This window comes from Watersipora subatra, chromosome 1 (genome assembly GCF_963576615.1).
Source record: "Watersipora subatra chromosome 1, tzWatSuba1.1, whole genome shotgun sequence".
Taxonomy (NCBI): Eukaryota; Metazoa; Bryozoa; class Gymnolaemata; order Cheilostomatida; family Watersiporidae; genus Watersipora; species Watersipora subatra.
This window is the reverse complement of record NC_088708.1, coordinates 966617-984912: the sequence shown is the minus strand read 5'-3', so window position 1 is coordinate 984912 and position 18296 is coordinate 966617.

Genomic DNA, 18296 nt, shown 5'->3' with positions numbered 1-18296 from the left:
AAATATTAGAGACCAGAGGAGGGATAACTACCAACTAAACCAGTATTTATCTGCTTGGAGGAACAAAATATACTAAGATATCTAAGATCAAGCAGTAATATGATAGTAGGATATATGCAAAGCCCCAAAAAATGCCGCACAAAACATACAATATGAAGTGATTGAAAAAATAGCACATTATGTGATTATATCACATTAAGTAAGCTGAAACTTCAAAAATAGCATTGGTAAACTACATAATACAAACAGAAAAACACATGACAAGAATAATAGGTGTAATTGTAATATGTAGCGCTAAAATACAATTAGTTGTGTAACTTCTTGTAATACGTCTCAGAAAATCATTTACTTGCTCACCTGAAAGTAAACATAATTTATCACTTTATTGTTTTGCGATGTGTTAACTCAAACGTAATAAAAAGCAATTATTTAAACACTTCTATAAATAAGTTCATCAAAAATATTGAATTCAAAATATTTCATACTTAATATACAAATATTCAATTACAAAGACTAACATTATATACATGGTTGTACCCAATGACAACAGAACAGAAAAAGAAAAGATACAGAAATATTAGGAAATCGCAGAGAAGTAAGAAAGCTGTGGAAAACATCTGTATCAGTAACACCTGTGGTAGTGGGAACACAGGGAGCTGTAACTAAACATCTGTAACAGTAATACCTGTGGTAGTGGGTGCGCTGGGTGCTGTAACTAAACATCTGTAACAATAATACTTGTGGTAGTGGGTGCGCTGGGTGCTGTAACTAAACATCTGTAACAATAATACCTGTGGTAGTGGGTGCGCTGGGGGCTGTAACTAAACATCTGTAACAGTAATACCTGTGGTAGTGGGTGCGCTGGGAACTGTGACTAAACATCTGTAACAATAATACCTGTGGTAGTGGGTGCGCTGGGAGCTGTAACTAAACATCTGTAACAGTAATACCTGTGGTAGTGAGTGCGCTGGGAGCTGTAACTAAACATCTGTAACAATAATACCTGTGGCAGTGGGTGCGCTGGGTGCTGTAACTAAACATCTGTAACAATAATACCTGTGGTAGTGGGTGCGCTGGGAGCTGTAACTAAACATCTGTAATAGTAATACCTGTGGTAGTGGGTGCGCTGGGGGCTGTAACTAAACATCTGTAACAATAATACCTGTGGTAGCGGGTGCGCTGGGAGCTGTAACTAAGCATCTGTAACAGTAATACCTGTGGTAGTGGGTGCGCTGAGAACTGTAACTAAACATCTGTAACAGTAATACCTGTGGTAGTGGGTGCGCTGGGAGCTGTAACTAAACATCTGTAACAGTAATACCTGTGGTAGTGAGTGCGCTGGGAGCTGTAACTAAACATCTGTAACAGTAATACCTGTGGTAGTGAGTGCGCTGGGAGCTGTAACTAAACATCTGTAACAGTAATACCTGTGGTAGCGGATGCGCTGGGAGCTGTAACTAAACATCTCTAACAGTAATACCTGTGGTAGTGGGTGCGCTGGGAACTGTGACTAAACATCTGTAACAGTAATACCTGTGGTAGTGGCTGCGCTGAGAACTGTGACTAAACATCTGTAACAGTAATACCTGTGGTAGTGGGTGCGCTGGGAACTGTAACTAAACATCTGTAACAGTAATACCTGTGGTAGTGGGTGCGCTGGGTGCTGTAACTAAACATCTGTAACAGTAATACCTGTGGTAGTGAGTGCGCTGGGAGCTGTAACTAAACATCTGTAACAGTAATACCTGTGGTAGTGGGTGCGCTGGGTGCTGTAACTAAACATCTGTAACAGTAATACCTGTGGTAGTGGGTGCGCTGGGTGCTGTAACTAAACATCTGTAACAGTAATACCTGTAGTAGTGAAAGTACTGGGTGCACTAACCAAGGTGAAAGAATACTTGAACATGATGGATATGAAGAAGGAGGTAGACAGTGCAGTATTCTGTCCTATCATTCATGTTCTATCATTCATGTTCTATCGCATAGAACTTTGTATTCATAGTTTTATTTACAGATTCCTTAGCTCAACAATCTATTTGTTTTGTGGTCCCATTATTTGCTACTCTAGCCTGTTGGTTGACCTCAGGCTATATAGACATTGTTTATTGTTTCTTTTATCCGATAGTCTTATGTCGGCCCTTTAATGTCTCAGGATTCCCTTTCTCATCAGATAATCACCCTCAGTCAACCGGTGAGGCTTACAGCAACGAAATGGCAATAAGTGCATAATAGCATTTGAACCATTTATAATTTTATATATTCATGTTAAGCTACATTGTAGGGTATTGTAGGAGATTGTAGGAGAATACGCTGAACTGGCAACTAATTGTCGCGAGAATAAGCACATGTTTTATAATAAATATGTTCAATTCATAAATGAAAGGGCTTGCCACATGACAGCCAGTGGAAGGCTTTCGCTGTTACTAGCCTACTTTTCCTCATCTTATATTATCAGGTGTATACAGTAACATACAAATAACATATGTATTAACACATGAATGTTACTAGAGATGAAAGTAAAAATTTCCTAGTTCTCTATTGTTTTTAAAAAGAAACAGGACCAATGATGTTTGACCAATGGTTGATTGCACATCTTCTGTCAAACTTTAAAGTTTCGAAGTCCATATTGCCTGGTAGACATAGTAACTCTTTCACCTTTTGGGCTGCCAAAACTTGTAGTGAAAAACACAAGTAATAGCTAATCTCTCTAGAAGGTTCTACCATCTCTTAAAGTAGGTGGAGATGTAGTTTTATTGTGCTATATTAACCTAGACTATTGAATGGGGCCCTCTTGAATTGAGATAAACCCTCACAACCAATGTTCCCTCTAAATTTTTTTGTGTCTGAGCAAATACACACAGTAATTGAGCGGTTCCGTGGACAACTGTGAGCAACATGCGCCATGCAAATTGTGGTCACGCAGTATCATATTCATCATACACATTAAGTTGCATGCTTTAAACAAAACAATAACATAACAACCGTAGCGTCTATCAAATTACTTCTTTATTGAGTGTGTTTGACCGCTTTCGGTAAAAAACTAAAAAGCCAAGTAACGAATGGCGTAGCATATTAACATGGATGTTTTAACGATGGTTTGTATAAATTATAGCAAGGCATGAAGCATGACAGCGTCCTACTGTGATGTTGGAGAGAGTGCTGGTGTTCATTGGGTTCAATGGACCAACTGTAATCTGAAAGTCCCCTCGTGCAACGTTGCCTGTAGAAAAAATACATACACAATTTTAATTAGGCCTACCAATCGTTCTATTACATTAACTGATATTACACAAGTTACTGATCAATACACACAAATGTCTTGGTAAACAACACCAGATAAGCACAGATGTGACTGAGTAGTGAAATTTCATCTTATTCTTCATTCTGCAGATGCATCTGCTTGCTTCTTCCACAGTGTAAGGATACTTATTCTGAGTAGCTTTTGCTCTGGAAAGATTTAGACCTGTAAATATTTCAGGCAAAAGTTAAAATATTAACATGTTGCACAATGACGTGTGTTGTAATTCATAAAACATTAAATAACTATATCTGCAAAATATTGAACTACACTGTTTTATTAGCATCTACACAAATGATGTTTAATAATTATTATTTTTAACAGATTAAAACGGCGCTCGAAACTGATTGAGAACTTAAATTTTACCTTGTTTTCCCCATGTCTTTATCTCCTCTCCCGTGGTTGTACACTTTGCCCAGGTTGATGGCCTATCTTTGCTCCACACTCTCCAAAAACTCGCTTTCTACTTTAGCTTCGCAACGCGTCTTACAGAGTAGACTTTTTTCACTCGAAAAAAAAGCTTCATCAAGTTTCACTGGTTTGTCTTCCGCTTGCACATACTCCGACAGCCATTCCATTTTAAACTGGCCACATTTCTTCTTTACTTGGTGACTGGATGTGCCCATTCGTTTTGCCATTATTATGATGGGTAAAGAATACCTTGCCTTGGGTCGGGCAGCCTCCACAGCGAACACGCCTCTCTGCTTACAGTACCAGGGGGTCAGGAACACACAGGCGCAGCGGCCAGTAAACAAAGTTGTGATGTGAATGCATGAGAGGTTCGCATCAAATAACAACCCGGGACAGCTAATCACATATTGCATAATACCGAGTTAACTATGTGTTTATTTTCAATACTGGATGCATGTTTACTTTATGCGCTGCTCAGATATTCTGTGCGCAGACACGCAGGGGGCAGTGCTCATTTGTTCACAAACCATGCTTAGAGGGAATCGTGCTCACAACCCTTTAATGTTGCTGTTATGGCAATTCATTCTTTGTGTGCCTAGCCAACGCAAAAGGAAAAGCGCAGGGCTGAGGAAATTAATATTTTAGGTTGTTTTTATCGAGTTCAACGCCTATTCCTTAATGTTCATTTTACATTTTTGATCGGTTTTTGAGATAATGCTTTAATTGCAATTGCTGTTGTGCTCTTTCTTATGCTGATAAGTAGCTTGCGCGCTTGTGAGACCCATATTTTAAGGAAATTTGTCCACACGTTATTCAAATGAATATTGCCACTATGTTTTTATATCTGTTGGCTGTTTAGCAGCAGCAACTAGGTTTTTTCCACAGGCAGCAAAACACATAATTCCTCTAAAAACACAAACTGGAAACTGGTTGCAGATACAAAACCATCAAAAACTGAGCCATTTGCCTATGCAGGTCCCATTTAGGTAAGACTTGTTCTTTGACTTGAGCTTTAAAAGGGCTATCTTCTCTTAAAGATGTGATTGCGTCAAACACAAGTCACTGGTCAACTAAGACCAGTTGACCAGTGTTTCAACTAGACCAGTTGACCAGTGTTTCAACTGGACCAGTTGAAACACTGGTCAACTGGTCTTAGTTGACCAGTAAACTGGTCAACTAAGACCAGTTTAATGGTCTTAGTTGACCAGTAAACTGGTCAACTAAGACCAATTTACTTTGACCAGTGAACTGGTCTTAGTTTACTGGTCAAAGTAAACTAAGACCAGTAAGACTTTTACTGGTCTTAGTTTCATTAAAGGTCGATTTAATGAAACTAAGACCAGTAAAAGGCTAAAACGTCAGCTACATTTTGAAGTCATTTATGTCTTTATAGACTAACCCTGTCCAGAGATATAAGTGTTTGAATGAGGCCATCTTTTAAAAAGCTCAGATTCGAGCGGGTGCTTCATTCGTGACGTGACGAGTGATATATCTGAAAAGAGTCCACGAGCAATAAATACTAGATCTGTTTTTTAGCCAATCATCAACACGAAATTTTTATATAGGTCATAATAAATGTTATCACTCGTAAAACGCGTTGTCTGAGATCTCGAAGTTAGGGATTTTACTTTATTATTACATCGCATCGACAGCGATATTTACTAAATTAAATAACATCGTTCCTTTAATGAATTACTCGATCGACACGTTTTATTGACGAACAACAGATTGTAAAACTGCTTCCAGTTCCTGAGAAGGTGATTCTGAGTTTTCTGAGCACCCAGTGGTTCAAGTTTGGGGCAGACAGCGTATGGTTCGAGCTGACAGGCGTCAGCAGCGTTATGATGCAGAGGAAGATAGGAAAATGAAGGTAAATTTATCTTTTACTATGAGCCGCTTATAGATATACTGTTGTTTTTACATTCAGATTATCTTTCTCTGTTTGAGACTATAATGTAATTTCCTGTGCGCGCGTGCGAGATACGGATGCACCGTGCGTTCTTGACGGCTTCTTTTTAATCCATAGCATCTAGCAATGCAATGGCTTAGATTGATGAATATACTTAAGATAATAATATTAGTACTCATGAATACATTTACTAATTAATGAAGTTATAACTTTTTGTTATCACCAATCATCATTTTATAATTTTTTTATCGTTTCATCTAGCTTTAATATTTGCTTCAAATTTTTTTTGGCAGTTTTAGCTAGTAAATTAGATTCATGATTAGACTTTAGATGTTCACTTCTCACTTGTAGAGAGTGAGGAAAATCAATTGATCAATGCACATCTTCCAGAACCAAAGCTTCGAATTGTTGGCTTGGTGTACTTATGCTTTTGTTAAACATTTATTCATTTTGAAAATTACACTCGCAATCTATTTAACTCCCAATTTGAAAGTTTTCAGTAGATACGACTTAGAATGACATATCTATAAATGACATATATTTATTGCATTTGTTTTTTTGATTACAGGATGTTTATGCTGTCCCACCAGCGAAGCAGCTTTGTCAGTGTGGAAACTGCCATAAATGGTAAAGAGAGACACGAATGTGTGCTGCACAAACCATGATATGTTTTGTTTGAGTGTGCTGCAGTAGATTAATTTGTCCTATTGTATGAGCTGAAACTAGGTAAGTGATGAAACTTGGATGAATGTTTTTAATAAAAGCTTTATGCAGAAAAGAAAATTTTTGGCTTGTAAAAATTATATAATAAAATAATATTGTTGAAGATAATGCAAAACATGATTTGCAGAACATTGAATACATCATAGCCCCGTTGACAATTGGGCTGAAATCTTGTCTGATAGATGGATTTATGAAGTGTAATCAGAGCTGTATTGACAAGTACTTTTTGCATGGTTCGACCATTTGTTTAGTACTTGAATCAACTAATCAAATGTGACCAGTGAATTTTTTTCTGCAAATTGATACCAATACCGACTCGATAACGTTGACTATACAATGTACATGACTTTTAGGGATGCAGTTGGTTTTGCCACATATTCTTTTCACAGATGCAGCTTGCTTAAATTACTTAGTAGCTAGTTTCCGATGTAGGTAGCGACGGAACTGCGCCGATACAAAGACCTTATTCTACTTAGTTAGCTTGACATAATTACCGTAGGCCGATAGAATTGGTAGTCAGTACTAAGATGTTTACACAGCTTTTAGAGGAAGCAATATGACAAGTTTTTACTTTTTCTCATTTAAGGTGTTTGTGACATTCATAATAATGTATCTGTAGCTGGATTTAAAATTTATTCTAGCCAACATGAGCAAATACAAAATAAAATATATGTGTGGAGGACGCCAGGCCATGACTCAGTAATTCGTGTAAATATTTTTATATGTTATATCTTGCATGCTGTGTTGTTCTTTTTATTATTATATCGTTATTAATTTGTCCATATACTATATTGCTATTATGTCTTCGTTTATTGCTGTATTATAACCATGCCAACGGATTAGCGATTCTGTTTATTACTAATGTTATACTGTTTTTACTCGGTTTCGTTAACCGGAACAGTGAGTTTATTGTATATAAAGGAGCGCGCTCACTCAGTTGGGCAGAGCAGATAGCCGTACGCTCCTCGGCTAATGGAATTTCATTCTGTAATAAAAACTGAACGAAACTACACGCATTCTCTTCTCTTCATATAATAGTCTAGACTGCCAAGTAAAGGCCAGTAAATTTCTTTACACAGGTGGCAACAGTGGAATAGCGCCGAACTCGGCAGGCACCATCGAGAAATTTGAAAGTCAAACTCCGGCAGACCTCAGTAGAGGAAAACTGGAGTAGTATGGCAAACACCGGGGGGTTCTGAATCTGGCGAAGATAGCTACACAGCTATTTCCACATTCGTAGAGAAACCTGGTGTTTTAAAATAAGCAAGTTATCCAGTACTCCAAAGAAGGGTTGATGACTGGCACTACGCCAACCACCCCCCCCCCCACTCTGTAAGGCTCTTGATACTGCCAAAAAAGCTTTAAGCACTCCAAGTCAGGCCACAATTGTCCATAACGATCCCCCTCACCCGGAGAGAAGCTCAAGTCATGTCTCAAAGGAGGACAAGGAGTGTAGATCAAGACACGAATCGACTAGCTGACGCCATTGAGCAACTTGGCAGATTAAGTCGGAACCCGGAACCGGCCTCACAGTTCAAAACACCCGAGCATAATGGCGTCGGAGATCCAGAATACTTCATTACCAGATTTAAAGAAATCGCAGCTGCAAATAGGTGGGCCGAGGGGGCCAGCACACTGCACCTCAGAGAGGCTTTGAAAGGAGAGGCAGAGTCCTGCGGAAGGGCAGTCGGAGTGGCGGCCATATTTGAAGCCATCCGAGCCCGATTTGGACTATCTGCCCGACAAGCCCGAGCAGAGCTGAACAGTTAAAAAAAAGAACCCAAACCTCCCTGAAGGAACACGCAATGGAAATTGAACGGCTAGTCCAAATAGCCTACACGGAACTGCTCGAACCATTAAGAAGCAACATGGCAAAAGAGTACTTCTCAAACTCTCTAAACCACCCCACCCTACAGCGGCACCTTCTAGCCGTACTCACGGAGACTCTTACGGACGCAGTACAGGCGGAAAAAAAAATTTTCAGATCAAATCTGGGGAAAAACCGACTCTGGGCAGATTCGTCCGAACTGCGGTAGAAGAAATAGAAGACTCAGAGGCCAATACGAGACATAGTGTGGTATGCAGTGTCGAACAAGACACCTTGAATGTACTGCTATCTACAGTAAAGCAGCTGGCGGAACAGGTCAAGCAGCTGAAAAACAAGCCAACAGAGCCTCCAGAAAGTAACTTTGCCATTTGTTGGGGGTGTGGAGGCACGGGACATCTCTGCAAGGAGTGCCCCAGTCAAAAGAAAAAAGAGTCGGAAAACGAAAGAAGGCAGCAGCAGTAGCACCCACCACTAGCTGCAATAAGGGCCCTGCGTGGGCCAAGAAAAAACAAAGTACCGATTCAGCCAAGGCCTCACCCGGATGGACCTATCCGAGAAAATCAGGCCGACCCAGAACTCCACCTCAAAGCAACCCCCACAGCTATCCAGAACACGTTCCAACCACTACACCTAAAAGAGTCAGGCATGAGTTCCCCGAAGTAAGCACTATGCCTTGCTCTCCGGTACCTTGGTGCTCTGTCCCACCGAGGACAGCCTTCTCACCATCCAAAGAGGTTTGCCCAGGCACGTTCTCTACCTGCACAAATGGAGCAGCCTCAGGCAGCCCCCTTCGAGCACAGGGAACCTGCTCAAGCATGCCTGCTGGAGCGCCCACACTCTACCAGCTACTTCCTCTCGAGCAAAATCGAAGGTCGAGCAGTGCACTTCCTGTTGGATACCGGATGTACCACTAACCTACTGGGAAAACGGATGTTCGACTGACTTCCCCGAGGTATAAGAAAACAATTGGAGGAGAGTGACACCCATGGCCTGCTCGCTGATGGAACTAGGTTACCCCTTCACGGTGTAATCCGGCTCCCAGTAACGCTCCGCGAAATGAAGACCAAAGAAGTTTTCATAGTCAGTCAGATTAATGAAGACGCTATTCTTGGCATACCCTTTTTCAAGGTACACCATAGATATAGTAAACCCTAGATTGGCAAGTAGCTATTATTACAATGGAGCAAAAGTGAGGCATATAATTGGCTGTTGTTTTCGCGACATTACGCCGCTGTGATGTGCACCACAGCATCAGAGCCTTCAATTGAGCAATGAGTTTCGTAGTGAAAGCATGCTTGTCATACTAGTTTATAAGTCATAAATTAACAATAAGACCAAATTCTTAGTAAAATGTCATCAGAGGAGACTACAACACCCCAGGTATGTCCTGAATTGCCTATAACAAAACAGAACTTCAACTCAAAACAAGAAGTTCTCAACAATATCATAAGCTATCTATGCCAATTAAAGACAACCAAGCGGAAAGCTGCTAGTGGAAAATAATAGTAAAACCTTCATCATTGGTTTTGTGTCAGCAGCCAAATCTGTACATGGCATTGCTCAACATTTTTTCAGCAACCATTCTTACACCAACTACTTCCTAACCTTTAAGATCAACCAGGATCACATTGAGACTCTGTTTTCCACAATACGATCTAAGGGTGGCTATAACAATCACCCGGATGTGCAGTGCTTTAGATCTGCACTTCGAGCACTACTCATAAAAGCAGATATCACACCAAGTCCCATTGCTAACTGCATTAATCTGAATGTGAGCAGGGCTGAAAAAACTGGCCAACTCCTGCTACATTCTCTGGCTAGAAAGAAAAAGAAAGAAGAGACAAAAGCTGAGGAAGGTGAAGATGAGGAGTTCGGTGATGAGCAATTTTTTCTAACTCAAATGTGATGACTGTATCAAGTTCTTGACCAATGTAGAAATAGTGGGAAGTAGAAGCAGTGATGACATAACCCTAATCTCAGTTAAAAACAGAGGAGGATTGGTGACCCCATTGATAGGTCGAATATGTATTGCTGTAGAAAAGTGCTTACGCTCACACATGGATAGCTATCGTATCACACAGAGAGCTTTTAAACATCGCAGACAATAACATATCTCTTATTACATAACCTCAATCAAGGTTTTACATGCACAGTGCATGCCAACAATATACTCAAAACTATAGTAAATCACTATATTAAAATCAGAATACACTATGCCGCTTCGAAGCAGGAATCTAGTTCAACCAACCTTAGACAAAAACTATCTTGTCTAGTTATTTTCAGTCATGTCTAGTGGGTGTTTAATACAGTGGTCAAGCTTACCTGCTTCTAAATCTCACATGATTCATTAGTTTGTTATTAGTTTAATTGCTATCTGGTCACTCTTTGTATTATCAATGATATAGAAGCTTCTAAATCATTGGTATTATTCATTACCATGTGTGTAAGATTCTTGCCTTTCTCATCCAAAATCATTATATAAGTTTTATATATTTTCAATAAAATATGCAGTCTGAGATGCACAAACTATGGAATAATTGTGCAGGTTATAGTGTTAAGTCAATAGGAATTCATAGATCAGCTGATTCACTCTACACATCACCACGACGTGGCATCATGCTATTTATAGGCCTCACTTATTTTGATTATTTGCATATCTAGGGTTTACTATATCTATGTCGCACACCAATGCTTGATAGAGCTCAAACAACCACGACGAACGTGGATGGAAAGCCATTGGCTTGTACCGACCAAATAGGAAAGCTCCTTCAGAACAAAGTACAAGTAATTAGGGACTTGGTGGTACCAGCTAGGACAGAGGTTGCGGTCAGGTGTAGGTTGACCACATGAAATTTCTGTCCACTCGAGATAATAGAAGGTTACCCTGAAGGCCTGCCTCTAGCTACAAGCCTGAACGAGCCTGGAGCGGATAGAAAGGTGTTGGCTAGGTGTCTCAACCCGAACCCGCAACCCCTTACCATCCGTTTGGGAACCACCGTAGGCACTTACACTAGTGTGGAAGCGCCTCCTCCTATCGCCGGCACCCCTCCCCTCAAGGGAGGTCCTGCTGTGCCGATCACCCAAGTCGAGGCTGAGCCACGGGTCTCCCAGCATCTCCAGGAACTGTACCAGGGCGCAAGACCCTCGTGCCAGAACGCAGAGTAGGCTAGGAAGCTGGCTACCCTACTGAGCAAGTATGGGTCAGTGTTTAGCACTGGAGACGATGACACGGGTAGAACGTTGCTCGAGGAGCACTCCATACCCGTGAAAGAAGAACGCCGAGGCCAAAAAAAAGGTACAGGACCTGTTGGCCAGAGGGTTGATTGAGCCGGCTGGAGGAGCGGGGAGCTCGCCTATTGTATTAGTGAAGAAGGATGGAAAATGGCGGCTCTGTATGGATTACCGATGGCTCAACGCGGTAACAGAACAAGAAGCCTATCTGCTTCTCCGGATAGATGAAAGTCTGGATGCTTTGGCTGGAAGCCGATATTTTAGTACCCTCAATCTAGTCAGCGGATACTGGCAGGTTCCGCTAGATGAAGATGCCAGGGAAAAGTCAGCATTCATCACTTACTCGAGATTGTGGAAATGGAGAGTCCTTCCTTTCGGACTGACTTCTGCCCCGGCCACTTTTCAGCGATTGATGGAGAGAGTGTTGCACGGGCTCCACTGGCAGACGTTACTATTGTACCTGGATGATGTGATTGTTATTGCACCTGAACTTGAAACTCACCTCCAGCGGCTGGAGGAAGTGTTCCAGCGACTACGGCAAGCTGGACTCAAGCTCAAACCAACAAAGTGCGAACTGCTACAGCCCCAAGTGCGGTACCTGGGTCACCTAATGAGTAGCGAAGGTGTTGCCACAGATCCAGCCAAAGTGAAGGTGGTCAACCCCGTGTGGAGTCCGGGAACTGCAAGGGTTCTTGGGTACTGTCAGATACTATCGTCAGTACATCCCAAGGTTTGCCACCATTGCGAAATCCCTCCCCCAGCTGGTGAGAAAGGAAGAGCCCTGGCGATGGGCAGGCGAGGAGCAGGCAGCATTTGACACCTTGTGCCACAGCCTCACCACAGCGCCCGGGCTGGGGTATCCGGATCAGAGAAATACCTATATCTTGAACACATATGCCAGCAGGTGCAGCATAGGAACTGTGCTGTCACAGCAGCATCACGACCAGGAATGAGTGATTGTTTACTGTAGCAAAACACTCACTCCCTCAAAGTGAAATTACTGTGTGACACATAGAGAGCTGTTGGCAGTGGTCAAAGCGGTAAAACAAATCTGCCTGTACTTATATCAACAGGAGTTTCGGCTTCGCACGGACCATGCCTCCTGCGATGGCTCTGCCGCAGAAAGGAGCCCTCCCACCAAATGGCGCGTTGGCTGGAGGTGCTAGCCGAGCTCAAATACAAGCTGGAACACTGCGTAGGATTAATGCACGGCAACACCAATGGCTTGAGCAGACAGACCTGCAAAGATTGTCGACAGTGTGCCCAGATAGAGTACCGCGATGGGGGCCCAATTCGGCTGGAGTTGGACCAAGAAGACCAGGAGGAAGCTAATGTGATCGGGAGAAACTACGGTCTGTCAGGGATCGCCAGGCCCGTGCACAAAGTGACCGGTCAACGGGTGCGACTCCCTGTTTCCACTGAAACAGCCAAGGTCAACCAGGGACCGATCGAGGCCATCCTGGATTCCCTGACATTAAGCGTGTGATGATCCGAGGCACTACTAGTCACCACCAGGAACCACGTAAGAGCTGGGAAGAGGTCGCCAGGACCATGCGTGAGACGACCAGCCATATGGACCGGCACCCTGCCTCCGCGGGGGCACGGTGGAGCAGCTCGAGGTTGGTCGAAGCCACCCTGAGACCTGAGGCATCAGCTCAGCTAACTAACCAGTTGGCTTGGCTGCAGAGCGAGGGCAAAAGTGCCATAGCCATAATGTACCAAGCACTTCGAAGCCACACCTAAGTGCCTTCAGAACAGTTAGAGAGCCAGGAGCTCAGGGTTTTGCATAGCAGGAATGAATCCACAGGTTAGTACGAAGCTGTGAGGTGTGCCAGGCCGCCAAGCACTGAGGGAATAAGCCTACAGGAAGCCGGCAGCGGTTATACGCTGGCCGACCCTGGCAGAAAGTTGCCGTCGACCTGGCAGAAGGCCGCTGTCGACCTGGTGGGCCCCACGACCCCGAAGGGCAATAAGTGGATCTTAGTGCTCTCGAAACACTTTACCCGCTGGCAGGATGCGAGTGCCATTCCGGAGGCCACGGCTCCAGTAGTGGCTAGTGCCCTCGATGGAAGAGTGTTCTGCTACCTGGGGCTTTCAGAGCAAATCCTTACAAACCAAGGCGCTCAATTTGAGAGCCAACTAATGGAGGAGCTCTGCCAGCTCTGGAAGGTGAGCAAGACACGGATTACTCCTTACCATCCCCAGGCAAATGGGATCATTGAGAGGAACAATCGAGGCCTGGGCGACTCTCTGAAAACCATCTTGCTGGAACTAGGCCAGGATGAATGGGGTGAGCTCCTGCCCCAGCTCATGCAAGTGTACCGGGGCACCCACCACACAGTGACAGGCAAGACGGCCAACTTCATGATGTTTGGCAGAGAGTTGCGTCTGCCTGACCAGTTAGAATGTTACCCTCTCCCAAGGAGATGCAATCTGCCAGTGACTACGTGCTGCGGAGGCAGCACAGGCTGGAAGAAGCACATGAGGCCTTCAGGGAGGCGCAGATGGAGACTAGGCAGGCAGACCTAAAAGAGCCACCGCAAACTCTAAGCTACAAGCTAAGTTCATGGACTCTTACCAAGTCATAACCGCCTGGCCCAACCATGCCTATGTGGTGAAAATACAGGGCCAAACCTTGACTCATTACGAGTCCAGGTTGAAACCTTATTACGCCTGTCCAGGAAGCCCTGGCCGTGCTTCGGCAACGCTTGAGCCTCAAAAGGGGCCAAAAATGGAAGGGACCAGGAGGGCTCGGCCCTCATGAAGAAACTTCCCGCAACCTGAAAAGGAATTAACGGAGTTCCTTTCCCAAATGAGTTCAGCTGATAAGCTCGACAAAATAAGAAGGCAACTTCATAGGCCATTGCCGAAAATGAAAACTTGCATGAGGGTTTGAACTCTGAACCTCTTGCGGCACATCCCCATATCGAAGTTAGAGGAAAAAACCCTTTCCCTCTAGAAAGCACCGGTGAGTTAGATGCGGACCTGAACTCCGGACACCTAGCGGTGTCCCTCCAGGCCGTAGAAAAGTCCATCCCCTCTACAGAAGATCTAAATCATCGTTCGTCCCGTACAAGAAAAAAGCCGGAACGGTACGATGATTGGGCTACCAGACAACGAGAGGATATGAAGATCCAACCATAGACCAGACGACCCGGGAGACTAGTCCAAATCGTCGGACCACTCTATTAGGACCGCCTCCAGTTGGTCACCCGTGTTCAGGCCACACAGTGATAACTTTAGGGAGAAAAGTGACAGTTCCAAAAGGCAGCCCTCAGTACTAGAACCAGGATTTGCCAGCTACCGACGACAAGCATTCAATTGATCAAGAAATTAGCCACCTTGAACACTATGTTAAGCAGCTTGAGACGTGGGCCCAGCTGGTTGTTCCACCTTTTTTTGTATTAGTTAGACACAGTCTCTAATGAAGGGGAGTGTGGGGTGGACGCCTGGCCATGACTCCGTAATTCGTGTAAATATTTTTATATGTTATATCTTGCAAGCTGTGTTGTTTTTTTATTATATCGTTATTAACTTGTCCATATACTATATTGCTATTATGTCTTCGTTTATCGCTGTATTATAACCATAACAACAGATTAGCGATTCTGTTTATTACTAATGTTATACGGTTTTTACTCGGTTTCGTTAGCCGGAATGGGTGAGTTTATTGTATATAAATGAGCGTGCTCACTCAGTTGGGCAGAGCAGATAGCCGTACGCTCCTCGGCTAGTGGAATTTCATTCTTTAATAAAAACTGAACAAAACTACACGCATTCTCATCTCTTCATGTAATAGTCTAGATCGTCCCAAGTAAAGGCCGGCAAATTCTTTTACATATGCCAATAAAGCCGCATAGGACTAGACTTTTATCGCAATAGTCGATGTGAAGCCGAGAGATAGAGACAGGTTGTATCACTCGTTACATCATTTTGGGCAAATCTGGGCATGTATTTTTGGCCTGAGCGTTTCTTACCGTGATCAATTTTTTCCGATTTTAATCTTCAAATATCTTGACAATGAGATCGCCTAACATAACAAACAACATATCAACTAATAGACAAAAAAATGCTTTCTTTTAAAATCAACTAAAATTTGACACAATCACATCTTTAAAGGTTGATTTGCAACAAAATTCACATTACAGTTATTTGGTATCAAAGATTCACCATGTCTTACTCTGCTGTGTTGTAGGTTCAAATATGTAGAAGTGTGATTACAAGCTCTTAAGAGCTCAAAAATGAACAGTTAATTGCCGCCATCATGAAACTGCCGTAAATTAGAATCCCTTTCCAAAACGGCTCAAATGGGATGTAATTTGAAGAAGATGGCTTCTTTTTACACTTTCACGCAACCTCATTCGTTGAAATATTTTCACAAATATACTTCCCGCATTCAATAAAACCATGTCTATTGTCCTTAAGCGTCTATTTCATCATCATTGTAATGCTGTCACTTTGAGCACTGATATTTTAAAACCTACCTTGAAAATTTGTTTAATTTTTTAACCTTAGCTCGAAGGAGTGCACATCATTCTCTGATAAACATAACGAGCCTGTTGGTCACCTGCGACAGTTGAAAAGTACTGCAGACATTATTTGCACTGTTTGGCAGGAAGTATGGGTCACGTGATCAGATTACGACTAGACGATTAGACCAGGTTAAGTTTATAAACATTCTATTTCGGCATAGATGCCGACCAATGAGATGTCAGTAAAATTATTTCGACAGGTGAATGATTCGAGGAGTAGCTGCCAAGCAAGACAAATACTGACACGATGCTTTTTTCTTGGTTTCTCTAAAGTATAGAATAGGACTTATTCCAATGATTGACTACACAACCAAAGTCAATTGCCAACCCCAACCAGAGATTTTTGCCCCAACATCGACCTTGTTGTGTGTAGTTGTGGAGAAATTATGTTAAGCATAACTAATCCGAATCCACACACAATATCAGTGTTGAATTTGCTTGTCATGTTATTCTATTTTGACTATGTTTAGTTTGAGCACTTTTGCTTAGCTTGTGGGAACTAATTTGATTATTACTGGTTCAGGTACAAGTGAAGGTGTTTGAGCTATTGTAAGCAATGTTTATATTTACTAGTCAAAGTTACTTCTTTATAAGTCAAACAATGAAATACACAACTAATAAAATTCTAAAACAATAATATTAATGACAAAACAATGAGAATAGCCAAGGAAAGTTACATCCTTACTCGAACGAACGGTCGTTTATGCTTGTTGATCAGTCCTGTAAAGCTGTGAGTTTTGACAGTCAAACGAGAGTTGTGAGAGGCCATAGGTAGAGAGTGTCAGCAGTTAAGATAGTGGCGTGAAAGAAGCTCATCTGGTGGAAGAGAATGAGGCTCCAGAGGGGGGGGGGAGAGAAGAGAGAGGGAGACTCCTCAGCAAACAGATGGGAAAGCGTCCAAGGAGGCCCTCGGGAAGAGAGAGAGAGAGAGAGAGAGCCAGAGCTCAAGCTTGAGCTGCTGAGTCATTGGAGCTGTTCTCTTTTATAATAGATGTCCGGCATGTGGGATGGCTAGCCTGTGAGATGGCTAGCCTGTGGGTGTACGTTGCGTGTTAAGGTTCAATGCTTTGTCAGGCGTGTGAAGATATCTTGTTTGCGTAAGTCTTCAGCTGGTGCACGTTATGTTGACACGTTAGGTGGAGCTCGTGACTTACTCCTAGTATCTAGGTCATGTTTGACAGGGGTGGCAGATCTACATGTGTGTACTCATTTGATTCGTCTCTAATGTTTCTCTTGTGTTTTTCTGAAGGTGGTTGGTAGGTTTAATTGCTTCCACTTCCCTTTGGTGGTTTCCACAGTCGGTGCTGATGCAGTTTCCATGACTTATTTTTTCCAATTTGAAAGTTTCTAATTTTCTCTTGATGTTTTCAATTATTGGATCTTTTGACATCTTTTATTCGCCTTGCTGCTTGTATGCATTATATGCTTATCTTGTGGTCTGGCTGCATTCCCTATTGGTAAATTGTTTCGCAGTATTTTCATACAACAACCTACATACCACCAAATGGTATAGTCCCCGAGCACTTCTTCTCTGTTTTGTATGTTGACCATTGAACGTTTGTTCGTAGCTCCTATTTTCTTATAAAGCTGTTGGCCTCTTCCAATGAAGTTAAGAACAATGCCGACATTTTTTCACAATATCACCCATTAAAATTCTCAGGAATCTTGTATCAAAACATGCCTGTTTCGGTTTAACAATAGGTGGTCTAAACGCCATCTATGCCAAAATAGATTGTTTATAGATTTTACCATAAGGACCAAGCCGAAACAAAACTGTAAAGTAGCGAACATCTATATGTGATACGGGCTTTTCGTTAAAACCCGAAGTGTTTGTGATAAACTAGTACTACGAGATGTTTTATATTGAGTCTTTGATTGGCCTTTCAATTCACATGAGAACATCCCGTGTCAAAGCAATAACCAAATTGTTTGAGTAAGTCAGAGAAATAAATTAATTCCAATCTACGGCGGTTTCGTGATGGCGGCGATTAACTGTTTGTTTTTGAGCTTTTAAGAGCTTGGAATCACATTTCCACATGTCTTGCATCTACATCACAGCAGAGTAAGACATGGTGAATTTTTTGATACCAAATAACTGTAATGTGAATTTTGTTGCAAGTCAACCTTTAGGTTATAAAATTATTGACACCTATGATATACAGCCCCCCAAATGTGGTGGCTGTATATCATGGTTGACAGCATCTTGTAGGGAATTTCGTCTTCTGTCTAACCGTATATAATAGGGCAATCAATTTCAAAGCTATTGCAAATGGAAGCCAATTTTATTTGTTAGTGTTGGAGTTTCTCCATTAAAAAGGTTGACTTGCAATAAAATTCACATTACAGTTAATTGGTATCAAAAGA